The following is an 11,479-nucleotide window of genomic DNA, read 5'->3' on the forward strand; positions in this document are numbered from 1 at the left end:
CTTCACACATCCGTGGTTCTTTCCAAGTTCCTTCTCTAATTGAAACGTGGAAATGTTAGCCACTCGGCGAACAAACTTTAGAGCATGTTTGACGCTCCACCTAGCCAGAATCCTCTCTAGAACTGAATAATGCGTAGAGAGAACGTGGCGGTAAAGTTTCATAAACCCCCCTCGGGCTATAAACAGATTAGAACGTGAAATGGGTCCTGATGGAAAGGTATTACCCTTTAACGAGATTAAAGGTTTTGAATCATTCGGTGCTGGGGATGAATGCCAGCATTAAATTTTCTTTCATCTCGGAATGAGTCATCAGACATTCCAGTTCTTAGTGAACTGACAGGTGCGATTGGCTAGGCAATAGGCGGAGTTCGATGGTGACTTCGATGTTGGAATCAAAATAATAAAGAAATAATAATAATAACTTCTATTCTTGCGTCCGAAAGCAAGTAACCATTATCTTTTAGCATGTCTTCATCACTGATTGTCAAATCAAAGTAGTCTGCTTTTAGAAAGTCCTGAGAAACATCTCCGATTTGAACGACTTTTTTTTCAATTTTTATTTTTCTAAATTGATCAAAATCAGAAGAATCATGAAGCAAAGACAAAATCATTTATATTTTTCAACGATATGTGAGATATTCATAAAAAACATTTTTGTATGACTTTTTTTCTTGAAATGAATTCGGGACTGGTTGTTAAAGGGACAGGTAGGGACATTTTACATCTAGTCTAATCAACCAGTTCAAAAACATGAAAAATAGAGATGAAGGTCCTAAAAATATGAGCCATAGCTTATTCGATTCAGAATCACCTCTAAAAGAATGATTTTGGTCCAGGTGAAAAATTGCATTTGTTATTAACAAAATAAGATTAAAAAGTAATGGTATTTAGTTTTTCCTTAATAACTCAATATTAATATTTAAGCAATTTTGAAAGAAGCTTGTTGAAGAGGAGGAGATTTCCGGTAAAAAAGTCCTGACTTCCAAAACTCTATCTCCATTATTTATAATTTTAATTTGACGTTGAAAATAGGGTTCCGCGCGACTGTTACGGCATACGCGCTCTGCCACTAAAGAGAGTTTATCAAAGGAAATAATTTTTTTATAACATAAAATGTCATTTTGAACATTTGAAAAATGCTAGTATCTTCTCAATATTTGAATGAATCGAGTCCCTTAGCAAAAAAAGTTATTCAATTGTTAACTAACAAATTTTTTCCAATTCTCCGTTGGCATAAATAATGGGATAAAAAGTATAAATAACGGACCTATAAATTTTAAACTTCGTGAGGCCTTTTCAATATATACTTCATACGATCCTGCGATGAAAGTTCACAAAAATTTTATAATTTGTAAATTATGATTTTTTATAACTATTGCAAAATGAAATATCTAAAAATTGTTGAAATTTTTTTTTTCAATTGATATTCAGCTATATCTGTTTCCACATTAAACAATGGCAGTTACTAACATAGGATATGAATTTTTTACGTAATGTGTTTTTTAAATTGTTTTAAACAATTAAAGAAATTCAATATTTTTGAAAAAATTTTTTTTGCTATTTTGTTGTCTAGAGATAATTATGATATATTAAATCAAATTTTTTTCTTGATTTTAATTTTAATTTTCAATTGTTTAAAATCAATTTTGTTATATTTAAATTGTTCTAATAATTAGTTGAGAAATGATTTTGCTTTGAAAATAATGAATAATAATTTACACTTTTGAATATTTTGGCAAGAAATTATTTTTATTTATTATTTAATTGTTTATTAGTTTAACAATTTGTTATTAACAAATATTGGCCAAGGTTATATTTTTTTCTGAAGCAGAAAAAATTATTGAATTATTAATATTTTTTGAGTTATTAACATGAAACTAAATATAATTTTTTTAATCTTATTTTGTTAATAACAATTGCAATTTTATACCTGCACCAAAATCCTTCAAAAACATTTGTCTAGAGATGATTCCGAATCTAATGAGCTATCGCTCATATTTTCAGGACCTTTATCTCTATTTTTCATGTTTTTGAACTTATTGATTAGACTAATCCGATGATTTTCGTGAGTGTGCATCAACCAAACGACAGAGTGTTGGTATGAAACATGCTTCCATAGTAGTTGGTTGATTGCTTATCGCACCTCAGAGTGATTTTGAATATGACGAAGTAAGTATTAACACCTTGGTAGTGTATACATAGTCAAAGTATCTTTCGACTATGTATACCTTGAATGAATACATTTTTTGTTATAGTTATTCAGCTTTTTCTGCAAAACATACATTCGGGGTAAGTTGTTACATAGAAAGTGGTGTATAATGTTTGAGTGTAACAACCTGCCCCCAAAGCTATATCAGATAATAGTAAATAAATATGGTGAAAATGTATAACAAGAAGCTTTCGCTGCCAAGATTTTCAGTGTCACCATTTTTCGGGCTCGAATGCCGTAGATTTTCAGAATTCCTTCCTGACGTTTCACTGGTGTGGGTGGCTAGCTTCTTCAGAGGTTCATACATCCTAGAAAAATATCATCGAATATTTATTATTTTGATGATATGAATACTGAAGGGATGTGTGAAAAAGTAAGCGATATATATTTGGACAACTTAAGTATGTTGAGAATGGAAGGTAATCCGGATAAGACAATGACCAAGTCAAGTCAACTCAAAATATGCTTTATTGTCTGAAGATTCATATCTTATTGACGAAGCTTGGTTGAAATAATTGAATAAAAAAACAAATAAACAGAATTACACATATTAGCTATCGTTATTCAGTCATATAAGACTATGAAATGAAATACATTTCCAAATAGATACTGAATATATATATATATATATATATATATATATATATATATATATATATATATATACATATATACATATATATATATATATATATATATATATATATATATATATATATCTATATATATATATATATATATATATATATATATATATTCAGTATCTATTTGGAAATGTATTTCATATATATATATATATATATATATATATATTGTTATGATATAAGTATTGTTCATTGGAATTTTGACAAAACCTAATTAGCTCATAAGTTGTTCATTTGAAGTACAGATTAGATACCTTACCTTAAGTAGAAATTTCTTATCGTTTGTTTTCAGTATAATGGTTACGCACATATATTAACAACAAATAATCTTTCCTCAATCAGTTTGTTGCCACTGAAGCTCAAATGTCACAATCCATGATTAAAAATGATCAATCACCATTCATATATATTGCCTGAAACACAAAAACAAATTAATAAACCATTTAGATCAATATCAGCAAACAAAATAACATTACAAGTTCATTCAAAATTATCTAAATCAATATGTAGTAAGTACATCAAAGTGTAACTGAAAACAACACTCAGTATATGATAAAACCATGTAGTTAAAATGTTGTCAAGCCTACTAAGTTATTGTTAATGGAAAGAGTTCATAAAATGTGCAAATTCCTGATTTCAAAAATAAATATTGTAAAATTGAAAATGTGAACTGTCATAAGACAATCAAAATTGTTAATATTAGATATTATATTAAGTATGTTTATCCAAATGGTGAATAAACTAAGGTTAGTTTGTATAAAGTGCCAAAAAGTTACAAATTATAACAAGTTGACATGATCTAGAATTTTCGAGAATTGGTTGCCAAGGAAATGAGGAGTTTATTGATTGGGGAAGCGAAGAGAGTCGATGAAGAACACTGGAAGTGGAAGCACGTTGAAATTTTGCTAAGTTTTTGAAAATTGAATTTAATTTGAAAATAGTAGGTGAAAATATTTAAAAATAAATAAAAATCCAGTAATGATAATTAGTGTGAACAAGCATCTAATTGAAACTTACCAGGATATCCAGTTTTAGAAATTCCAACTAGACCAGTCACAGCTTCTAGATCATATTAAGGTAAAATAAAACCTATATACCTTTCCAAAACATGTTGCTGATATAAGGAGGCAGGAGAGACTTTTTCATCATTCAGTGATCACAAACTCAATAAACATTATTTCACCATTTCGAACAATAATTTACAAATCATAACATTGTGAAAATTGTTTTTGTCGATAAATCAATATTGGTCACTTTCCAGTCATTCACTGTTTATTCACAAACACAAACTGATAAAGGTTAGAAATCATAGAACAAACATTACCATAGAGTGGTAATCTGTACTCATTTTAGATTAAGTTATGTTTCGCAGATTCTAGGTAGTGATAAGGTGATTAATATCAATGCTGTTTTTTTTTAATTTTACATTATATTTATTTAGCATTTTGAAATTTTATTTGGCACAATAAATTTTGATAAACATCAAAGACCTTTCCAAGAACTCTACCTGTGGAGAGAGAGGGCGCTGCATGCTGTTTAAATCCGACAGCTGAGCTAGACAAGGTAGGAAGTTTCCTTTAGGATAGGGTATCACCTAAAGTACAGGTTGTCAAAATTTTAGTAAACATATAATAATAATAAAAAATACAACAAGTAAATTCAGAACCCATTTATTAATATAAAAAAATTAATTGAAACAATTCACTTCAAAATAAATCACAAATCACTATTATACCAGGATATATTGCATAACAATAACATAACAGAAACAGTTTGCATTTACTTAGTGTTGTATTTACTCAATACAACACTTCAGAAAAATATCCAGTAATAATATATTTCAATAATTACCAATACTGATTACATGAACTGTATTGAGAGTCAGACACAAGTCAATCAATTAATCAACCATGCTTTTTTGTTCAAGAAATCTTTATTGACAAAGCTAGTGACACTTTTTGGAGGCAACAATGTTGAAGTTTTTAAAAAATATTAAAATTATGATATACAGTGAACAATCATTATAGTGTTAAAAAATTTACAAATATGAATATACATAAATAAAACAATATATGAACCATTATAGATTATGAATGAATAAATCATTATAGATATGTAAGCATCTGAAATAAGAGTTAAAATACATCATCGTAATATTTTTTCAATTCATATTTGGCTTTTTGTAGAAGTAATACTTTAATTATTTTCTGATTTTTTTTTATTTGCACATTGGAAGGTGGTTGTATATTTTCTTGCTCTCATATATCAAAGAACATTTTCTAATTGCTGATTTTGGGATTGGCAAGAGTAAATTCCTACTTTCTCTTGTGTGGTAACATCTGTTATTATTTGCCGCTGAGTTGTAGTAGTTTTTGTGAATTAGGCAAACGATTTCTGAAAGGAATAAAGAAGGAACAGTAAGAATTTTCTGACTGATGGAGAGTCGTTTGCTGTGGTCTTGTGATTTTGCCCTACGTATATATCTGACAGCCCTCTTCTGTAGAACGAATACTGAATTCAGTAGTTACTGAGTACAAAAGCCCCAAAAGGCAATTCCATATCTCAAGTGCAACTCTATCAAGGAAAAATACACAGTTCTGGCTGACGATTGATTGAGTTCGTTAGAAAAAACTTGAACTGCATATCAGCCAAATGCTATTTTTATATTATAAATACCCCTAAACATTTTTAGGGGTATTTATTTGGGTTGAAACATGAGGAATTTGAATTGCACCACTGTTTAACCCTACAGAGATCCAGAGTTATGATGTCTCTGAGTTTATCGTCATTTGTCCCACGCCAAAGGATCGTGGTGTCATCTGCAAAAAGTGTGAACTTTCATTCAATGTCAACGGTTACCAGATCATTTAGATAAAGCAGAAATAGGATAGGACCCAGAACCGAAGTTCGTGGTACACCTGATGTATTATTCTCAATGTGCGATGTATTCCATTGGAGTTTTACTAACTGCTTCCTTTTATGACATTCTGGTTATCCTTGAGAATTCTTTTCCAAATGCGATAATGCCATCCAATATTTAAACTGGTCCTAAGCTTTCTCGTACACGGTTGGTAGTAGTTCAGTTCTAATGGCAGTCTATTCTTCTTTCGACTCAGTTATGATGATGATGATTCACTTACTTAGAATCTGTAATAACCAGCTCCAATCCAGGGCTGTTACATTTGTCACGATCATCATGTGGACTCTTCAAAAAATAAGGTTGATGTTCAAATTTCGTAGGCTACATACATTCGTTTGACGATTATTTTCATTCGGTAGACTCATCTGGACGCGACAGATCATCAGCAACCGATGGAAAAATTGAGAGAGTGGGTAAATTTGTTATGGAAAATCGTCGAATCACTATCAGAGAAGTTGCTGAGGATGTCGGCATATTGGTTGGCTCATACCATGCATTTTTTTAATTTTGGGCATAAAGCGTGTGTCAGCGAATTTTGGTCCAGAATTGCTGAATTTTGACCAAACAACCGTCGCATGATCATCGCTCAAGAATTTTTGAATTACGGCGATCCAGATATGATATCGAAATCAAAGTCCAATTGTTTCAATGGAAAAGCCCAGGAGAGCCAAGACCAAAATAGCACGCCAAATTTGATCAAATGTCAAGATATTGCTCGCTGTTTTCTTCGATTACCGTGGCGTAAGGTCAATAATGAGTATTATCTTCGAATTGATCTGATAGTTCCCTTGATAGTTCAGAAAACCGCGACACTTGTTTTGCTATACAATAGCATATTCAGGCGTTACAATACGCCTGAAAATGCATGTGACGCCTGAAGATGGTATTGTATAGCTGAACGCGTGTCACGGTTTTGTGAACTGTCAACTGTAAACTGGGAGTGTGAATTGAAAATCTGACATTGAAGTGTTTACTTTTCCAAAAAGTGATGTATACAATCCATCTAGACAGCAACTTCCATGATTTAGAGTTTTTTTGGCCGAAGGCATCAATGCATTAGTGATATTCAGCTTCTGATGATGAAGAATCAAACTCATATTGGTAATTCTCAATTTCTTCATAATTTATTGGTTGGTAACCCTTTCAAATGATTATGTGAGGAACATCAGATAAAATTTAATTTTTTTTAATTTATCCCCACCCCTAAAAAAAATGGTGGTATAGCATGGATACCACTATCACTCTTGGCATACTACCTTTCCGCAATAAATGTTAAATTTGTGAATAAATAAGGTTTTATTTTCACAAAAAGCTCAGATTAAAATCGTATATATCAATTTTAGGAAGAACGGTAACGCATAAAGCAGTTTTCCTCTTCTGTTCCCCCCTGTTAGCTTGCAAACGGTACACATCCAACAGGTACATTTTTGTTTGACTTTGGAGCTGCAAAAGGCACATCGGCGTTTCGTTGTTCTCACTGGCATATGTGCAGCTTTATCAGTTCGTAGCTCCATTGGAATGAAAGGTTTATGGTAACGTCTTGGTATCGGATGGAATTTCCTTCCGCGCAAATTGGCCATTTCTGCTCCAATCAGGCCTGCAACCACTCTTAGCCTGAAATCCTTTATCTTCATCTTTGGTCCTTCCATGGAATTCCTTTGATTGAATAATATACAGGCATTACTTATGCTGACATCGACGAAATGCCAAAATAGCCGTAACCACCATCTACGACTTTTTCTATCAATGGCATAATAAGATTTGAACATATCACTGATATCTACAGCACTCATGTATTTGTTGTAATCTTTGACAATTTGTGGGCATGCGACTTCGATTTGTTCTCCTGTTTGCGTCTTTCTTGTGACTGTTGATGAAACAGTACCATCGTGACAGTTTGAAATCAGTTGAACAGGCTTTTTGTCTTGCCATTGCACAAAACAAAGACCTTCGTGCTTGTATGATGAAAGAGCTACGCTAGATCCTCTTTCGGAATTATTCAGAATTTTTCTTGGTAAACCTTTGCGATTTGATCTTATGGTACCACAAGCATATATTCCATCGTTCAAAAGATTTACCATCAATGGAATACTAGAAAAAAAATTATCAAAATAGATGAAGTAATTTTTTCCAACTGAATCTCTAGTCAAGTAGGTTACAACTCATTTACCTAAATTTAGTTCTGGATTACTACCAATTTTTCCTGTGTACACTTGGAATTGACACACATAGCCATATTCGTCAGCTCGGACCCAAATTTTAAATCCTCGTTTGATGGGTTTCAATGGAACATATTGTTTCAATACAGAACGGCCTTTCAATTTGACCATACTTTCATCTATACTTTGAAGACACGTAGGTCTGTATGTTGATTTGAATGTTTCGGAAAGCGTATCCAGCACAGGTCTGATCTTATACAATTCATCGTAGTTATCATCACTCCGTCTTGACATCATATGGTTGTCATTTGCATGAATATGGGAAAGCAGCCAGCTGAAACGCTTCAATGGAAGAAATGAACTTATATATTCATCTCTCAATTGAATGTTACTACTCCAATAATCTTTATATGAAGGTTTCTTCGTGATACCCATCAGTAGATTAGCGGCTATGAATTTTTTCATTTCTGTGATATTCGTTGGCTGCAATGGTTTTTCAGCTTGGGTTGAAAATAAGTTTGCCTGAAACACTAAATGTTCGAATAAAGTATCTGGAAAAACACTGAGAAAATGGTCACATGGTGTCACTACATTATCATCCAATATTGGCCCAGTAGTTTCCGTGAAATCTTTCAACTTAGATTGTTTTTTCTTTTCCTCCCAAATCCCATCCAACCGTTTTTTCATCTCTGATAATGGTTCGTTTGAGTCTGACTCTGAAGATCTATCATCTTCCCGTTCGAGTTGTTCAAACTCATGTTCCTCCTCAGAACCAACATTCGACCTATTCATATTACCAATATTCAAAAGGGAACAATTGCCATTTTCCGTTACATCGACATTTATTTCTTTACTTTAAATGAACAAGTTGGAATATCACAGATGCTAGATCGATCATTGGTCTCATGTAATGGAGATTTGCTCATTTTTTGTACGTCTTTCAGATCGATTCCAGTTTCGCTCTGAAAACATTTCACCGGAGCCAACTCTGTGTAAGCCAGGTCTTCACTACTATCTGAATCTAAATCTGATAGCTCAGACTCTGAACCCGAAGGTAATTCAAATCCTTCCATAATTTCATCATATGAAATATCTTGAATATCATTGATAGATTATTTGACTATTGTTGTGTATAATATTGTGTTAAAACAACGATAAAAATAAAATAAATACAACAATAAAAATTATTTGGCGCTCCGGGGCGACTTCATTGATTCCAGTGGCGCATTTGCTTTTTCAGCTGCAGGAAAACCCGGAAAAACCTGCAGCACCACATCATCTGAAGATCTTGATCTTCATTGATAGATAAAACAGAATATCTTTTAATTTTCTCAATTTTCATTGCTAACTATGATTCACTCTGAAAACGTGAAAAAAAAATTATCATTCAGAAAGAACCAACTTTTCCGTGATGAACATATCGAAAGCAATCATATGGTATAGGTATAGGCAAATCAGGTGCAGTGGTAACTTCAGGTACCACTTTCTAGATGGTCACAAAAAATAGACTGAATTGTGGATTACGATTCACTCATATCATAGTAAGTAGACTATGATAACACAAATTATATCCTCGAATTTTACTCACCTGCAAAAACAAATCCTAACACAAAACTTATAAATATGAATTTATGCGCGAAAATACCGTCTAACCTCACTTCCCTTCTTTCAGGTTGTACGAAAGAAATGTTTACAGTCCGAATTATCCCGAACAAAAAATATTTCGATACGAATACATGCTTGAGATCACAACTGGTTGCAAAACAATACCACTACTACGGAAATAGTAAATGAATTCGAAAAAGGAGGTACCTAATAGATACCACGACAACCCAAAGGGTTAAACGTTCAAGCCAGTCTCGAATATACCTACATAGTCCGTTCGTCATAGTACGTTGAATAGACTGACGTCTATCAGAAAATAACTAATACCGCGAAGGGCGTCGGATTATATTCGATAGGTGTCAGAGCAGGAATATTCATAAAAAATTTCCTGCATATGCAATTGGCAATACAACTGAAAGGGTCGACTTTCAATTATGGAACGGGCACACTTGCAGACCGGTTTCGGGCTCATTAGCCACTCACCAGCGCAAGAGACTGGCCATCATCGACCTAAAATCAATGATATTCCATAATTTGAAAATCGGAATTTTTTCAGAGTATTTCATTCCTCTTCCTAAGTTGGAGCACACCTCGTCCACTAGATGGAGTGACATTTTGTTGTTCGCTCCAACTTAGGAAGAGGAATGAAATGCTCCGAAAGAATTCCAATTTTCAATTATGGAATATTATTGACTTCAGGTCGATGATGGCCACTATCTTGCACTGATGAGTGGCTAATGAGCCTGAAACCGGTCTACAAGTGTGTCCGTTACAAAATTGCAGGTCGGCCCTTTCAGTTGTATTGCCAATTGCATATGCAGTAATTTTTTTGGTGTAAATTCCTGCACTGACGCCTGTCGGATATAATCCAACGCCCTTCTTGGTATCAGCCAGGGGAGTGGTTGTTTTCTGAAATGCTTCAGTCCAATCTACCTACTGTGTAGGTATATCCGAGACTGGCTTGAACGTTTAAAGTTCATTTCTTTAGATTTGTTTACTGCCAGTCTTCAAGCATAGCCCACTGACTAATAAGAAAAAAAATAACATTTTCTTTATTCATGCGTACACGGAATGTGATACTGCTACATTCGCTTTATATTGAAAATTTCAATTTTCAAACACAGCTGAAAATTTCATAATTGAAAAAGATCGTGTAGAAGTACTCTTCAATTGAATTATTGTCATATTATCACAATTAACTATTAACATTTACAACATTAACTACAAGAGAAACAGCATAAAGTGTCTCAGAGATACACTGAATCGAGTTCGAATAATAAAAACAGCAGGAAGGTACTTGACAGGGATTGGAGGTACCTAACTATTGTTAGACCATTTGTGTCAACCGATATCAATTTCAATCCCTGTCGAGTACGTTTCTCCTGATTTTAATTACCAGGATTGAATTGTTACTTTGTAAATAGACTAAAAAACCAAGTCCGTCACCTCCGACAAAAGATACACAATGTATTTGCAAGTTCATTATTAGAAAAATAGTTAATGCTCTAATACCCCAAGGATTCACCTAGAGAGTTGAAAATATAGTGTGTGGAAGAAGTGTTTCCAATAAATATAATTTCTGTCATTGAAAACCGCAATTTTTAATTTTTCTTTTTTTGACTAATTGGACTTCTTATGTTATTCATCTTCATGATTTCATTCCTATCCACTAACCATTCAAAAATATCGTTGGAAAATTCGTCATGGACGCCCTTGTACTAATCACCCTGTATTTATCTTGAAACTGTGTCCACATACTGATCATCTCAAATTGAAATTCATTGCACGACGGATTCCTTATCTTTATTTCTCTATCGAACTTCGTCCGAACAATATTTATAAAAAACCTGTTCTGTTTCCGATCTTTTTACTCATTCAAAGGTGGCGGAGCGTGAAGCGTGTGTTTTTAACTTCAGTTATAACGAGTCCGTCATAGGAGGGC

The 11,479-nt window shown here is 33.0% G+C and overlaps 1 long non-coding RNA gene across 1 annotated transcript; it reads right to left on the reverse strand.

The window, feature by feature from the left end:
• Window positions 1-1,832: 1,832 nt before the first annotated feature.
• On the reverse strand, window positions 1,833-4,122 carry LOC141481931 (uncharacterized). The gene is made up of 3 exons (XR_012465252.1): window positions 3,871-4,122; window positions 3,113-3,266; window positions 1,833-2,517 (listed from the first exon to the last, which is right to left on the reverse strand). It is a non-coding gene; the product is annotated as an uncharacterized lncRNA (long non-coding RNA).
• Between the last annotated feature and the right edge of the window lie 7,357 nt (window positions 4,123-11,479).

The sequence above is a fragment of the Leptinotarsa decemlineata genome, unplaced genomic scaffold, assembly GCF_025532065.1.
Source record: "Leptinotarsa decemlineata unplaced genomic scaffold, Ldec_3_MD MMD2_tig00000576_RagTag_RagTag, whole genome shotgun sequence".
In the NCBI taxonomy this organism is placed as follows: Eukaryota; Metazoa; Arthropoda; class Insecta; order Coleoptera; family Chrysomelidae; genus Leptinotarsa; species Leptinotarsa decemlineata.